Source organism: Danio aesculapii, chromosome 25 (genome assembly GCF_903798145.1).
Source record: "Danio aesculapii chromosome 25, fDanAes4.1, whole genome shotgun sequence".
Taxonomy (NCBI): domain Eukaryota; kingdom Metazoa; phylum Chordata; class Actinopteri; order Cypriniformes; family Danionidae; genus Danio; species Danio aesculapii.
This window is the reverse complement of record NC_079459.1, coordinates 16,890,962-16,908,951: the sequence shown is the minus strand read 5'-3', so window position 1 is coordinate 16,908,951 and position 17,990 is coordinate 16,890,962. Positions and strand designations below refer to the sequence as shown.

The following is a 17,990-nucleotide window of genomic DNA, read 5'->3' as shown; positions in this document are numbered from 1 at the left end:
ATTTTCAAAGTAGTCGTGTCACGGATGTTTTTCACACTGCATGACTATCTGGGTTAGCGTTCTGTCGGTGCTGTTTACACTATAGGATGGATCAGCGACAGGAGGTTTCACACTACATGACTTTAAAATAGAGAGAGCGCGCTCAGCGGCACTTAAATGTTAGTGGGAAATGGACGTAGTTAAAACTTCAGTACCGTGACATCACTTTTACAGACAACACGAGGGTGTGCTACAAAGGACTGCATTGTTTTATCGCTCACTGGGTTACATAGGCTGAAGCAGGGAAGCCCACACGGTGTTTACCTTGTGCCATGAACTAAAGCCTATGAGGACTCTTAAGCTATTACTAAGAGATTGTGATTTAGTTTGATGCCTAATATACATTTAATTGTTTAAATTAAACTTAACTGAATGATATTAAAGTGATGTTTACTGCATTTTGAAATCACGGCAGCAGCAACATGTTTACAGTGCTGATACTAAACTCCCGGGTTTTTCCCACCGCAGCCATGCTTTCGTTTTTTAAAATGGCCGCCGCATGATATAAGCGCATTATGAAAAATACATAAAGATATTTTTTACAAATCACTCAAGCACAATATTTGACATTTTAAAAGGGTTTTATTACACAGGAAATACATAGTAATGTCATTTTAAGTGTGCACTTTATTTAGAGAAACAGAAACTTTCTACACATTCTGAACATCATGTATAGTTTGCTTGTAACACTTAGACCAGGCTGAGTGTTTTTCCGTTCTCAGTTAACAAGACAAACAACAGGAATGTCTGGACTTTGTCATCTGCTATCTGTTGCTGAAGAATATCTTTATTTCAGGGAAAATCTAAATACACGGCCCTCATAGAGAACTAACTGATCATATCGGTTTTCATTCCTCTTTGATGGCGTCTGGAGACTTTTCCAGATTCGCTTGGAAAATTTCTATACTTCTGGGTTCACCCTCAGGAAAATAAACACATTCGAACGCCCTGTAATACAATGCAACTAAAACAACAGTCGTGTTCTCGTACAGCGACAGACTGAAAAGTGCCTAGTCAAACAGATGTGCTGCTGTGATCTTGCCGTCATATTTGGAGCCCTTACCATCAAAGTCTGACGGCAGGATTTCAGCATCGAACTCCTTGAAGTAGTTTTCCAGCTCATCGCCGTGGACAAAACACCTTTAAAGACACAGAAAGTCTAAATCACTTTCTCTTCAACCATATTTAATTATTGTGTTGATTTTGATAAAATACTTTTGACCATTGGACTGTTGTTTAAAAATGATTCTCCTTGTTCTGAAACTAAAATGTAAGACTCTAATGATTTATCCTATTGTCACAACCACCATCAAACTCTGCTCAGAACTTCTGTTAGGATTTTTTATATGCTTTATCTTTATAACTTAGAAAACTGCTGTTCTTATAAAAAAAAACGGCAACCAAATCTCAAAAGATTTTCATAGAACCTACATTGATTTAATGTTCAATTGAGTGAAGGGTATATTTTTACTTGTCACACCTAAAATGTAGGCTGGGGCATGTTAGCCATATGCTAAAATGCTAGCAATGCATTATAAAGGCTTGCTATTTTATAAACATGCTAGCAATGTGCCAAAACATTCAACTTATGCTAGTGTTCATCAGCCAAACCTTCAGACTCAATTACCAATTGGCAATTACGTCAAAAACCGGAACAGAAAATGCTAGCTTTCACGATGTAAAGAGCTGAGGAGTAAAATAAGGTCATATTATGACCCAGCAGACACACAACATCATAAGATGTTAATATTAGATATAGGTTGTGATGTCAGGTGACCAAAATTTTATGTCGAGCCAGCATCTAAGGACAACGTTATTTTGATGTCCAATAGTGACGTCAAATGTTGATATTTGGTTGATTTTAGGTTGTCCAATGATCCAATGTCGAACCAACATCTTAAACCAACATCATATTGATGTCAAATACTGACATTTATTCATCAGGTATGGCAAGCAACATCCAACGTCTGACAGACGTCATAGTGGTAACGTCCACACAATGTCAAGCTGTAACATCATTAGATGTTGATATTTGGTCGATTTTAGGTTGGATGTTGGACATTGTCGGCCCTGACATTGGGTTCTGACGCCAACCCACTTTTCATTTCCAAACATAATCCAACGTCCCCATGGCGATGATGTACAATGTCAATATGACATCATGTTGACGTCCTGTGCCTGCAGGGTCTGCTCAGAACTTCTGGTATGACTTGTTTCCGCTTTATCTTTTATAACTTAAAAAATTTGGTGTTTTGGTAAAAAGTACAATTAAATCTCAAAAGATTTTCATAGAATTACATTTGTTTAATGTACAAATGAGTGAAGGGTACTATTTTACTAGTAACGCCTAAAATTTAGGCTGGGACATGTTAGTGAAATGCTAAAATGCTAGCAACGTGTTAAAAAAGGCTTGCCATTTTCTAAAACATGTTAGCGATGAAGCAAAATATTCTAAAACATGTGCTAGTCTTGTGCAGCCAAACCTTCAGACTCTATTACCAATTACGACAAAAAACCGGAGCAGAAAATGCTAACTTTCACATTGCAAAGGGCTGAGGAGTAAAATAAGGTCATTTTATAACCCAGCAGGCACACAACATCATAAGACGTTAATACTAGGTTAGATTTAGGTTGTGATGTCAGGTGATCAAAATTGAAACTTATTTTGGTTTCAAAAACATGACAACTTTCTAGTACCTTACAATAGGCTACCTTTGTGGCTTTTGTTGGCTTATAAATGACACAGAATATAGCACAAAAGCAAAATCGGATTTGAATTGGTACCAGCTGGCCGATATCCGATCCAACAAAATATGCTGTATCGAACCGATATCCGATCCAAGTATCAGGATCGGTGCATCCCTAATTTGCCCTGAATTCACAGGTCAGCTGTCTGACTTTAGACATTATTAACCAAGTTGGAAAAAGGCTACTTTTGAGATGTAGCATTGGACACCTTGCGGAAATCATTTAGAATTTAACTATTTAGATGAACACCCTAAAACTCCTGAAGTGTTTCTAGGTTTGTGTGCCTTGTGCATCAGATGTTCCATTGTTGTGACATCTGAGGCTGAGACTATAAAAAAACATTGTGACAACATGCCAAATATGCTTACACAACAACCAAACAACACCTTAACTACTACCCAGAATACAACAGCCACACAGAATACTCTAGCAATGACAAATGCGGTCAAATTTTGTCTTGTCAAGCTATATTTTCCAAGGTTCTGTGAAGTGCTTTGAGATGTGCAATCGTTATTCAGTGTGTGATGTATTTTGAACTAAAATATGAAGACATGATGGGATATAAAGTAGCTACTCTCCCTTTTTCAAAAACAGCCAATTGCATTTTGTTTAATAATCACCGTCCTGTCAGTTACGGTGCTTTACTAATGAGGGATATCGCCTTCTGAAGGACACTTCAGAGTGAAGAAATCATGGTTACCATATTAAAGTGTCTTTCCAAACCAAAGTGTTCAAAACTGGCCACTTCGAAAGGCCCTTGGAGTGAAGGATTATAACAAATACAACTGATTAACACTACAAGCCACCCTTGAACAAGTTATTTGGTGTCACACACTGCACTCAGTTTGAAAGGCTCATCCTTATGCTCTGATCCCTTCAGAGGGACCCTCCGAGACCATAGGGTCTTCGAATGGAACCCAGTGTGAGAGTGGTTGAGCTTAAGCGCATATAGCATAACCATCTTGAAAGAGGGTGGGGACATGTCAGATATAGAGAGCATTTGATTGCTCAGAAGATTTGGTGATAAACTAAAGTATGAGGCGATGTCAAAAAAATCATCTATCTTTTTAAGCGGAAGTGTTGGCGTGGGTTTCCTCCGGGTGCTCCGGTTTCCCCCCCAAGTCCAAAGACATGCGCTACAGGTGAATTGAATAGGCTAAATTAGCCGTAGTGTATGTGTCTGAATGAGTGTGTATGGATGTTTCCCAGTACTGGGTTGCAGCTGGAAGGGCATCCGCTGTGTAAAACATATGCTGGATAAGTTGACGGTTCATTCCGCTGTGGGACCCCTAATGAATAAAGGGACTAAGCTGAAGGAAAATGAATGAAGGAATGATAAACACAACTCACCCTTTCCAGCAGTTTGCTCTTCATCAGGGGTTTGACCACATTGTATGTGGTGGTGAAGTACCAGGGCTGGTGGATAAAGTGCACTGCTTTGAAACGGGCAGGGAAAGAGTCCTGCCATTAAGAAAAAGAAATTCACATTAATGAATGAGCATATGGAAAGATTAGCATAAATATATTTGTAGACTTTTTGGGATGCTTCACCAGCAAATCAATGTTTGGAGACTTAGACCCAATCCCAATTCTATTTTTGTACCCCTACCCCTTCCCCTTGGCCCTTAAAGCCGAGTGTGAAGGGGAAGGGCTTCAAAATTTATCCGTAAGAATTGGGACACCACTACAGCACCTGCACACATCATCATATGTCATCACGATCTCATGCTTCATATGAGATCAGACGATTGCGACTGCTGTAGTTATTCCAGTTGTGTTATTTTTTGATATTCGTCTTTAGGAAATCACTAAAGGCATATATTATGTTATCATAACGATATAATGTGGCAATAAGACCGTAACTGTACTGTGTATTTACACAGTGGCCATATTCATCTATGTAAACACACAAAAAACAACATTAACTTCATAGCAGACACTGTAAAAAGCTCATTCTCAGCCACTAGACTCTTCTGACAGGGTATTCAAGTGTCATCGAGTGTCAGAATGTTGTGGGACTGCTGTACAGGAGATATTACTATGGATTATAGATTGTGAATTTAGCTGTTTTTATTTTAGCATTTTTTTAAAAGCATGACAGTAAAACACGAACGCGGTTATGAATATATTAAAACATGTGCTTGTTTGTTGTAAAAATACGTAATAATGCCAAAGAAATACTCATTTGTGGATCTCCTTACTTCCAGGTGCATTCTGGGAAATTTTCTTATCCCTCAGTTTTGAGTGCGGTCCTGAAAAATCTCCTTTCGAAGGGGTGTATACCCCTTCCCCTTAGCCCTACGCCTTCAAGCTAAAGAGAACTGGGACACCCCTACCCCTTCACGGGAATGCACAAAACGAGGGGTAGAGGGAAGAGGAAGGGCTAAGGGTTAGAATTGGGATTTGGCCTTATATCAGAATGTGCACTCACTGGACTTATCTTAGACTTATACTGGCACCTAGTGGTGTGGTTATAGCATGTTAAACCAAACATTATTTAGTTGATTTTATTATTATTATTTTTTTTAGAAATTCCTATTATATGGTTAAATCTCTTTGCAAAACAAACATTCATATTTTGTCATCAACTTTTTGTGAATTTTTGTATAGAACTTTGTATATATCTGGAGCTGTCGTCGTATATAACTCTTGAGTTTAACTTATGTTGCACTCTGTAGTAAAACTATAAAAAAAAAAAGTTTTGGGTGCGTCTGAGTTTATAGTTTTGATTATGCAAAACTAAGTGCTTGAATAGTTTTATTATAAGTTATATTTACAGAAATGTTCATTTGTTAAAGCTGCTCTAAGCTTTGTAGCATAGAAAAAATTATGTGAAATGTAGTATTGTCACAGCCCGGCCAGGTTCTCCCCATATGTGTTATACCAACACAATCTCACAGCAAATCGTAACTTTTTGGTTCAGTGGCTAATTCATATGAAATCGGACGATCTCATTCGTAGAATTTAGTACGATTTGCTCATCCCCCAATGACGGTTGGGTTTAGGTGGGTTGGGTGCCACACTTCCTTTTAAATCATACATTTTCGTATGACTGAACTTGTACGAATTCGTACAAATTAGTCACTAAACTGACAAAACTTAAAACAGTTACGTTTCCTTGTGAGATTAGGCTGGTTATACTATGCTTTCATTAATTTACTGACTTGATATTTTTCTTGTTGTGCAACTTTTCTGAGGTAAAAATAATAATAACACAGACATTCATTTAGCTAAACCATCACCTGCAACATGTCCACCATTTTCTTCAGCTCTGTGGGCTTGATGCCGGACGCTTGCTGCATTGTGAAACCCTTAAAGTTCTCGATGATGCAAAACCCGTTGATCTGAGTCTCCTCGTTTTCCAGAAGCTTCTCCAGGATCACACAATAAGCTCTGAGGATCTGGAGCAAAAACAACATCAGTACAGTTTTCAAACCAAGTTCCAGTTCAGTCTGAGATTAATAAAAAAAATACCTCATCAAAAGTGATCTCCTCATAGTCCCAATTCTCGATGTTGAAGAGCAGCACCACACGGCCGTATTTGTCTCTGCTGGATAGAATTCCTGGGTATCCAGCCTCAATGGTGCTGCGCACAGCCTCCGGGGTCAAGTTTTCAAAAAGTTCAGGATAATCCCGTCTGAAGCGCACATAACCTTCAGGAAAATATAACCAATCTGCATGTTAATCTGAGACTATTTAGTCTCCACTTTCCTTCCTAATCTTAACTGCCTCTCTGGCTATACCACTAACTGTACTCTCTCAAAAAAAATTACATTACTAATGCTTTGCTTCTTAGACTTTACACACCTGAAACTTGCCTATAGCACTTGCTCACTGTTGCTCTTATAGTTGTGTAAATTGCTTCCTTGTCCTCATTTGTAAGTCACTTTGGATAAAGCGTCTGCTAAATGACAATGTAAATGGGATCCAACATCACAGTTTCTGGGCCCAAAAGCTCTATCAGATGCCAAAAGCAAACAACAAATGATACTAATATAGTGTCTGCTCACAGTGTGCTGTAATAGTATTTGTATTGAAAGTCATGATCATAAAGTTGGTGATTAGCCCATGTCTAATCTCAGACAGTCCAGTCACTGGGCCCTATCACACACCAGGCGCAAGACAAGTTTGCCCCAACGTGTTGCTATTTTCAGACCAACGAAACCTTAATTTTCCTGTTTTCCACCATGTTGTTTAAATAGCAAATCCATTTGCGTCACTTTGTGGATGAAATGAGTGTTTCGGTCTAGAAAAGAGGTGTGTTAAGGCACATTGTTGACATGTTGCTATTTTGAGGTATTAAAATAGACTGCAAATTGACCAGCTGAAAGCAGGTCTAAAGTCCAGCACAGAGTGCGTTAGTTGTGCCTCGCTTACACATGCTTAAAACATGCAGGATGTACATCAATACACAAATATCTTTACAAATGAAAAAAGAATTAAAGGAATAAAATATTACTAAAATTATTATTTTCTACATAAATTTAAAACCACTGCCAGCATGCCTTCTTCATCTTTTTTACTTTATTAACTTGCTTTTGTATAATGTTATCATTATTAGCAGTATTATTTATTATATGAATATTTTTATTTGCTTGTTAACAAGCTTAGATTTGTCCACCTGTCAAGGTTTTGGACCATATGGGACATAGGACGTGGGTTTGGTTTTTTTGACAACGCTTCATTATTATTGTTCATTCATTCGTTTGCTGGAAGTTAGAACTGAATTTAGAAATAGTTTTGAAACAAATCTTTGTGCTTCACAAACAAAATTAATTATGTAGGCTAATGGATGTCTGTACATGGCCTACAACACTGTTTCCTTATCCACAAAAGATAGAAAGACAAAGTGAAAGTAAAGGTCGATTAGAGGAGGCTCATTATTTATCCTTGCACTGCAGACGGTCGGTTTAACTGTTTTCTCGCTAGTGAAGTGTTCAGTTTTTCCACTGCAAATTTCACCATGTAAATAGCAAATGACTCTTGAAGGGAATGTGAGATGAGACTCTGATTGGTTCATGCTCAAAACACACCCAGAACTCATAAAGAGAATAAGCTCAACCCTGTCAGACCATGCGCTGCAGCACAGACCGTATTTTTTGTCCATAAAATAGCAAAAGTGGATTCGGACACGCCCTTAATGCTTTTGCGCCCTGCGCTTTAAACTTTGGGACTAGATCGTTAAAATAGAGCCCATTATGGTTAAAGGAACACTTAAATTTTTAGAAAATAGGCTTATTTTTTAAGTACTCTGTAAAAAAACACGTTATCTTACAGTTTTTTCCGGCAGCTAGGGTTCCAGAAAAAAACTGTAAAATAACGGCCATTAAATTTCACACATTTGCCATAAAATAACAGACGTCAAATTACAAAAATTTAAATTTATGGAAATTGCTGGAATTTAATGACCGTTATTTTTTTTTACAGTGTACTCTAGAGTTTAACTATTTTTGAATCCATTCAGATGATCTCCAGGTAACACTTTACTTTAGCTTAGCATATATAATTGAATTAGCATCCCGCTCAAAAATAACATTTTTGATAATTTTCCTCTTTAATGCTACCATGGCTGCAGCACACTAAATTTTAATACAGAGTGCTGTAAACTAGTTTGGGACTATTTACAGGTGCTGTGTAGTATCATTGTACCTGCTGCAGCCATGGTTCGGCAACAAAATCCCTGGCGTATTACGCCGGAATGAGAGCACAGATCCCAGCCATATTAGCCTAGAAAGTAGCAACTTTTTAGTTTTCCATCCATCTTAAAACTTGATGTAACTACAAAATAGTCAAACTCTAAGTGGGAAAATTATTGGAACACTTTTTTGACATTTCTGAGTGAGATGCTAATGGTCTAATCCGATTCAATGAATTATGCTAAGCTAAGCTAAGCTAAAAGTGCTCCTGTCTAAATGAGAGCTTGATTGAATGGATTAAAAAAATGTATAATCAGCTATTTAAATCTAGAGCACTTGTAAATTGAGCTTATTTCCAAATAAGTCGGCGCCAATAGTCTAATGGTTAAGTGCGCTGACATATAGCACCAAGGTGCTCAGGGCGACCAGAGTTTGATTCCTGGCTTATATAGATATATATATATGGAAAAAAGCTTTGGTAGACTCAGACTTTATACAGTGCTGTGAAAAAGTCTTTGCCCTCTTACTGATTTCTTATTTTTTGCATGTTTGTCAGAATTTATGTTTCAGATTCTTAAACCAATTTAAATATTAGTTAAAAACAACACAAGTAAACAAAGAATTGAACTGATAAACAAAAGTTACGTTTAAAAACAGCATGATGTGTTTACTTGTGTTATCTTTGACTAATATTTAAATTAGTTTGAGGATTTGCAAAATTAAAGATGGAAAAAAATTAATACATCAGTAAAGACTTTTTCACACCCCTGTATATATCTATATTCAATTCTTTCTTAAAATACAAACAGAAAATACTAGAAATATACACACAAAACCTGAAAAAGAGGACAATCTTTGAACAAAAACAAACACAAGTTGGTTTTAATGTGATCTCCCTTAGGACCAAACAGAGCTTCAACTGTTTTGAAGAGACTGTCCCTTAAATAATAGTTTCAGCAGTTCAGTTTTCTTTATATTTAAGCTGTCAATTTGTTCTTTTTTCTGTCTATGTAACACCATGCTGCCCCTATAATATTCAGGTCTGGACTCTGTGGAGGCCATTTCATGACTGCCAGTGTTTTCATCAACTATTTTTTCCTCCATACATGGTTTCACTGAATTAGCACAATGTTTGGGATCATTACCATGCTGAAAAAACTACCAATGAGTACTTTCCAGAAGAAATGACGTCATGGATTAAACCTGTCTGTATCTTTCAGCATTCACAATCCTATCAATTCAGACAATATTGCCACAACCCTGACACAAATGCATCTTTTGGCCAATCCACTCACCCTTCATGAGTTCATAGGCCCGGTTTACATCATATTTCCTGGCACGGATGAACCTCACCAGCACGCCGTCGGGTTTGTCCCCAAAAGTATCCTGAACACCTTTAGCAAGCTCATCTCCAGTAACTGCCTTCTCCTTGATAATTCCTCTGAGCTCCTTCACAGCTGACGTTCGCTTCTCATCCGTCTCATTCAACTCATCTTTAGCCTAAAATCACAACACACAACATTTGTTTTTAAAGAAACATGCTTAGAAGTTTTATCAGCCAGAATGCTCAATGAAGCATGCTAACTCAACAGCAGATGTTAGTTTTTGTAGTGATAACTAGATTCTGAATGGTTGCTAGGCTGTTACTGTTTTGGACAATAGAGTTGCATGATCTGTAGTTTCACAAACATCACTAATAGTCTGATAGTAGATGCTAGTTTCTGTAGTTGAATTTTTCTATTTTCCTAAAAAACTGATGCTGGATTAATGCTAGATTGTTACTAGGGTGATTTGGGACATGATTATGGTTAAAATGTAATAATATGCAAATTAACCATAGTTTTACTGTAGTAAACCTTTGACTTTGGTTTACTAATTACCTAGTTGTGTATTGTAGCAAAACCATGTTTTTTAGTGTTTTGTTTATTATAACCAAGGCCATTTTTTGTTTGCTAAGTTGTTGCGGTAATGCTTTGGCTCACTAATGTGTATCTGAAATTAGATTGTTACATTTTTACATCCAACAAATATTTTACCAGACCTGTCAACTTGATGTTGTACGTTTGCCAAGTTGTTACTAGGTTGATTTGGATTGACACTATTTGCTAAACATTTGATTGACAACATTTGCTAAATCTAGTGACACTAGTAAATTTGAGCTATTCAAATTTACTAGTGTCACTAGATTTAGCAAATGTTGCTAATAGTAAGTTACCTGATATCCTAGGCTACATTTGTGTAGTGGTACCTACATTTTTACATTTTCTTTAAAAATCTTGAGCCTATATTTAATGATAGTCTCATTTTACTTAGCAAACACCGCTTAGATGCTAGCTTACTTGGTTTTCACATTTTTTTAAAAAGAAATCTTGAGCTAAACCTGCCACCATGATGCTGGATGTTCACCATGTCGTGACTAGGGTATGTTCATGCAGTTTAATTTACTATTAGCATCACCTTAGCAAATGGCCGCTAATAGTGAATTAGCAAGTAAACTCATATTTTGACCACTAAAATGTGCCGGGTTCTGTCTAATTGTGTTTATTTTCTACACTCAGACATCTGAAAGATCTCTTCACACCTTCTGCATGGTGTGGTCTGGTACTTGTGCAGAGGGTTCAAACACGGGCCCATGGTCTTTGACCGTGAGGTGCTCCAGTTTCGCCCTGAGGGCCTGCTCCTCCTCGGACACCATTCGAAAAGTTCCACTCTGTGGAAACAGATGGAGAAAGATGCTTGAAAACACCCTAATCCACATGCTTGAATTCAGTAGCGCTAATCAATGGAAGCTAGTGTGGGCCAATGCTAAGCTGACTCACATGAATTGCATAAAGCCGGTTTGAGATTGAGGATTAGCGGCTAATGTTCGTAGCTCTATCCCTAAATACTAAGAAATGCCTTGTTCCTAAAACATTTGTTAGCGAAATGAGCAGCATTTTGGAAGAACCAGCGTGAAATCACATGTTGTGTGATATAACAGAGTCTTAAGACTTCACTTGAAACTGAGTTTTGCTAATGTAAACAGTTCTGTTTCATTCTTATAAAGACAAAAATGGTGTACTTACAACAACCGCCATTGCTTCTGACGCTCAGTGCAACGTTCTGTGGGAAAAAAGATAGTTATCACAGGGAAAATGCTGCAGTCACACACAAATTTTTTTTATAACAAGGGAATCATAGTTTTTCTGAATCATGAAAAACTTTGCAAGTTAAAGGCTTGGGAAGTGATATAGCATCAAACCATATGTTCATTATCTTACACTTAGCATTCAAGTCAAACTCATTAATTTGTTGAATCCAATATATTTTTAATTTAAATTAGTTAAAGCTGGTTAAGTGTCAGTTAAATATAAATTTAATTCAAAATAATCACAGATAGCAAATAATTTGATGCTCAGGATTCTTACACATTTTACGCAAATTATAAACACTAATTTTAGCTGTTTAAGAAACAAAATAATTAAATGTCCTGAAGACAAATCATTATTGTGAATAATCTGAGAAATATATAAGTATTTTTGTTCACTAATAGACTAATAAAATACCAAAACAATAATGTTAAGGTCTGGTAAAATGTATAATACAATAATATCACCAATAAATATTAAAGATAAAAACAAACTACTAATAAAAACATACTCATTTTGTATTGCTAAAAAAGGTTGTCAGTAATGTTTCAGTAATGTTTAGTTCAGATTTCTGACTTTATAAAGCACAATGAAACTATTATAATGTACACTTTGGTTTTAGTTTATATTGTCATTTTATTTACATGCTATTAGAGTAATAAAATGCTCAATAATAACAACAATTAAAGAAAACGCTACCAATAAAATGTTTTACTTAGAATATATGATTCGTATTATAATTTCTGACAAGTTTTCCAGAAAGCAATATGAAATAACAATATAACACATTATTTTTAACCTTTTTTCCCCGTTATTAGAGTAAAAACACAAATATTAAAAGCAATACAAATGAACTGATAAAAATTGTATGATTTTAAACAATTTACTACTTTATAAAGCCAATTAAAAATTAATAGAAAACATTTGTTTTACAATTAAAACAATGTAAATATGATCCCATCAGTAGAATAAAACAAAGGTTTAGAAAGAAGCAGAATCAAACTGCACAAAAGTAATACTAAACTGTATATTACAATAACAATTTTTGATGTACTAGAATAATAAATTTCCAAAATAACGAAACCACAAAACAAAATAATACCAAAACAGTAATAAAAAACCAAATAAATAATTGAAAATGTACATTTTTTATAGCTACTATTAAAGGAATATCTATATATATTAAAAAAGCAGGCTCAGAAGTTTAGTGTAAAAAATAAATAATTAAATAATAAAATTAATTAATAAAAAAATAGTTTGTGACAAATATTTACTTTCAATTGCAAAAATTGAAAGATAAAGTCTCCTAATTCACTTTACCTCATTGCAAACATCAAATTGAAAAGTAATAGACAATTATCCATCATCAAAACTATTTTAAAATTATATTAATATTAAATAAAAAAATATAAATGTAAATCATAAAATAATAAATAACACATAAAGATAAATAAAAGGAGCCGTACCTGTGAAAGATTGCAGCGCTGCTGAAGTGAGGTGAGGAACAGCAGACGCCACTCATTTGTACTGCGACCTCTGATGGATTAACAGCGTCATATGAGATTATGGAGAGCAGATTTGATGGTAATCAGCAAAAAACATTGAGGGGGAAAAAAAAGAGCAAAGTGAATATTGATCAATAGCATTACTGCTCTCATATTTAATCAGCAGTAACCTTCCCTCACCCCGAACAACCAAAAAAAAAAAAGAATTAAATATGGCTGGGCCAAACGTAATAATATTATGGGTTAAATGTGAGGGAGGATTTGTCAATTCATTGACCAATAGGATTTAACTGAATTCCAGCGGCAGTGAAAACAATGAGCTGGAAATAGACCTGAAACACAAAGCCAAGAGGGAGAGGAAAGCATTTACACTCCAAAGCAGATTATTAAACAATTATATGACATAACGCACTCATTCAACTACATTTTCCCAGATCATATTTTACTAAATTCATATGGGTTCAGTGAACTGACATGTCTTATTAAAAACTTTAAAAGTGAATTTATATTTTTGCTGCTTCTTTCTAAAGACTTTCCATGCAGTAAAACTAGATCAAAATTTATAATTCAAAAGTTATTCAAATTTTTATCAAATACATTTTTAAATCTACCTTTTAAATATTTCCAATTAGATTAAAAGAAAAAATATTCAAACATTACTAGTCACAGCCATACGTCACCCTGAAGCCCGGTTACTCAATGAAGCTAAGCAAGGCTGAGCATGGTCAGTAACTGGATGGGAGACCGCATGTGAAAACTAGGTTGCTGTTGGAAGTGGTGTTAGTGAGGCCAGCAGTAGCCTGTGTGAGTCCTAATGCCCCAGTACAGTGAAGGGGACACTATACTGTCAGTGAGCACCATCTTTCGACGTTAAACCAAGGTCCTGACACTCTGTGGTCATTAAAAAATCCCATGGCACTTCTCGTAAAGAGTAGGGGTGTAAGCCCGGTGTCCTGACCAAATTCTCTTCATCGGCCCTTACCCATCTCCCAATCATCCCCATCCACTGATTTGGCTCTATCACTGTCTTTCCACTACCCCAATAGCTGATGTGTGGTGATCGCACTGGCCCCATTGTCCTGTGGCTGCTGTTGCATCATCCAAGTGGATGCTGCACACTGGTGATGGTATGGAGAGACCCTCTGTGTTGTGGTTGCTAGGATAATCAGGGTGGTTGCTAGTGTGTTGAAAGGTGCTAGGATACTGAATAAACATACATTAAGTTTAATTTAGTTGTCATAACTTGTTTTTGTAATTGAAATAACAATTATTCTTCTCCAAAACTTAAAAATTATTTGTTGTATGGACAATTTTCAGAAATGCAGTTATATGTACTTAAACAGTAAGTTGACAGAACTAAATCGCTAAAAGCATTTTTTTACATCTTATTCTGGGCCCTGTTGTGTGGGATGGATGGATAAACTTATTTTAGAGCAATTCCATGTAAATGTCAACTTTGCTATGAAAAAAAAATCACCAAAATAACAAAAACCTTTTTAAGTTGTGTAAACTTAATAATAATAATAATAATTCCTTAAATGTATATAGCACTTTTCTGGCAACTCAAAACGTGCTTTACACATTGGTGGGAATCTCCTTATCCACCACCAGTGTGCAGCATCCACCTGGATCAGTGGCGGTTTTATGGCACTCTGGGCGAACCACCCCATAGGGATGCCCATCCAGCCGCAACCCAGTACTGGCCAATATACCACCCAATATTATTATTAATATACACTTATTATTCTAAATAAATAACAGAAATAAATCCTAAATGTAACTGGGAAACAATGTAATGAAAGACACAACTGGAGTGATATGCAAAGATCATTTAAGAAATCTTTTGCATGAATATTAATGACAATTCTATAGAATACAAAAAATACATATGTTTAATGGAATTATCTGTTGTCTTTGACCCGACTTATGGCCGAGAAAGTCTTACCTCCCTCATTCATTATCCCTCCTTTCAGATTCATAGCCATGCATAGCCAAAATAAGATCATCATGATATAAACTTTAGTTTTGTTGACTTGCAAAACTCGCTGCGTGCCGACACCGCTGCAGAAAAGTTACACCAGTTACTCTAGTTTCACAGCACATAGATTTTATCAGTGTGACTGTAAACAACCAGGATTCACACCGTGAGCAGAGCAGCGCATGAGAATCCTTTTCTGCCCATTTGATTTTACCAAAGTTGTTTCAGTTGCACACAGAGAGTAACAAGCTTGCGCATGCATGTGAAATGTGAATGGCCCCTAACGTTCTTCTGCCTAAAAGTATTCTGGGATTAACACTCTGAATCAATATACCTGCATAAAGTAAATTGTATCTCAAAGCTTTTTCTGGGGCTCATTTTTTTTCTCCCTGTCACCGTCCCCCCGTGCCACCATCGGCCATATTGCCCATGCCTAAATCCGCCACTGACGCGATGGCAGCCATATTGCGCCAGACCGCACACCACACACCAGCTGAGTAGTGAAGAGGAGAGAGTGATGAAGCCTATAGACGGTTAGGAGGCCAGTGGGCAAATGTAGTCAGGATGCCGTGGTTAAACTCCTACTCTTTTTTTGAAGGACATTCTGGGATTTTTAATGACCACAGAGTGTCAGGACCTCGGTTTAATGTCTTATTTGAAAGACTGTGCTCACTGAGCAGTATAAAGTCCCCATCAATATACTGGGGCGTTAGGAGCCACACAGACGGCAGGTTGAGCTGGCTTCACTAACACCACTTCCGGCAGCAACCTTTCCCATGTGGTCTCTCATCCAGGTACTGCCCTGCTTAGCTTCAGTGGGCGACCATGAGAGAGTTGCACATGGTCTGTCAACCTTTTGAAACAATTTGATTTGATTTACCAAAGTCACACAAGTGCCAATTTCACATCTGTCACATTCATAACGTTTTTTTTTTATCTCATAAATGCAAAAAAGTTGAATAAATTATAATATTATAAATGTTTTTGTTTTATAAAGAGCCAACTCTTCTCCTTTTGTTAAGTATTATTTCTTTAGGGATCACTTAATTTGTACAAGTACTGTAAACTCGATTTTTTTTGCTCACATCCATAACAAATATAAATAAATCTATTCAATTCAATTCAATTCAATTCACCTTTATTTGTATAGCGCTTATACAATGTAGATTGTGTCAAAGCAGCTTCACATAAAAGGTCACAGTAAATAGGAACAGTGTAGTTCAGTTTATAGTGTTGAGTTCAGTGCAGTTTAGCTCAGATCAGTGTGGTTTAATAATCACTACTGAGAGTCCAAATACTGAAGAGCAAATCCAACGATGCGCAGCTCTATAGATCCCGAAACATGCACGCTAGTGGCGACAGCGGAGAGGGAAAAAAAACTTCACTAAAGGCGGAAGTGAAGAAAAAAAACCTTGAGAGAAACCAGGCTCAGTTGGGCACGACCATTTTAATTTCTCCGCTGGCCAAACTTTTGTGCAGAGCTGCAGTCTCAGTGGCGGAGGCTGGAAGCTGGCCTCAGCGAAGACTCGTCTGTCTCTGGAGCGTCACAGGAAACAGTCTCATGTTCTCCACTCCTCCATGACCATCACAGTAGCTGCTCAGGATTCGGCCAGGTCCAGGATATAAAAAACCTTGGGATCATCTCGTCGTTGGTCTTGGATCGAATCAGTGACTCTGCATAGTCTGAGGGCCTCGGGAAGAGTATCCCCAGGTGGAAATGGAGAATAAAGAAAATAATTAGCGTAGCTGATGTTCACAGTGTATATCAACAAGATGCATAACCTGTGTGGAAGCCCCCAAGTGGTGCACTAAGTGTATGCTTTACTGAACAGATAGGTCTTTAATCTAGTTTTGAATTGGGAGAGTGTGTCTGAGCCTCGGACGTTATCAGGAAGGCTATTCCAGAGTTTAGGAGCTATAAATGAGAAGGCTCGACCTCCTTTACTCGACTTTGCTATTCTAGGTACTACCAGAAGCCCTGAGTTTTGAGACCTTAAAGAGCGAGTTGGATTGAATCTAAAACACATTTACAGATTATTAGGTTTCTGATCCCTTAACTCTGGTTAGCTGTTTTGGAAAATATAAACCAATGTTTCAATATACACTTAACATATACATTCTATTGAATTTACGCATCAAGTTTTTACGGCAAATGTCACTTGCATAACCTTTTTTCCTGCATATAAAAACACTGAAATCAGCTTTGTTTTTTAAGTAAACAGTGGTTTCTCATCATGCAGCTTCCCATCACTACACTGTTTCCCACTCATACACGGATGGATGGGGCGCTTTAATCCTGTAAAGTAGGATTTAGCCTTTGAATGTGAGGGTCTGTGTTACTAAAGCAGTGGGATTGCAGCACAATGGCCATCTCTGTGCTCTTGAGCAAAGACACAATTCACTGCAAACAGAAATGATCCATTCGACAAGTTAGAACTATTTCAACCAAAAGGGAATTTCTAGACCAAAAAACTTATGTTTTGGAGACATTCCACCATTACATCAGTTTTTATCCTGCCTCGGTCATGTGCCGCTAGTTCAAATTGATGTCACACTGTAGACTTTACACCTATTAATACCAAAATACCAGATTCACTGTTTTGAAATGCAAATCATGACAATACAGCTATTGTTAGAGCAAAGAAAGGAGTTTCATGGGTCATTGGGTCAAGACAGTATGGTCACATAGGGGGAAAATGTTTAATCTGAGGTGAAAATTACAGTTCAATTTCTAACATTTTGATGTCACTGATTAGTCCTGTTTGTTGTTGAAGGGATAGCTCAACCAAAAACTTTTGCTTGTGAAACCTTTGCTTGTTTCAACCGTTTCCTTCTTCTGTAGAAAACAAAAGATGCACTGAAAAAGGCTGAAAACCTGTAAATATTGACTACCATAGTAGAAAAAACAAATACTATAGTTAATGGTTACACCAAGTCCAAACAACATGCAACGCAA

The 17,990-nt window shown here is 36.8% G+C and overlaps 1 pseudogene; it reads right to left on the bottom strand.

The window, feature by feature from the left end:
- Positions 1 to 1,049: 1,049 nt before the first annotated feature.
- Positions 1,050 to 11,500, bottom strand: LOC130219821 (retinaldehyde-binding protein 1-like; annotated as a pseudogene).
- Positions 11,501 to 17,990: the final 6,490 nt, after the last annotated feature.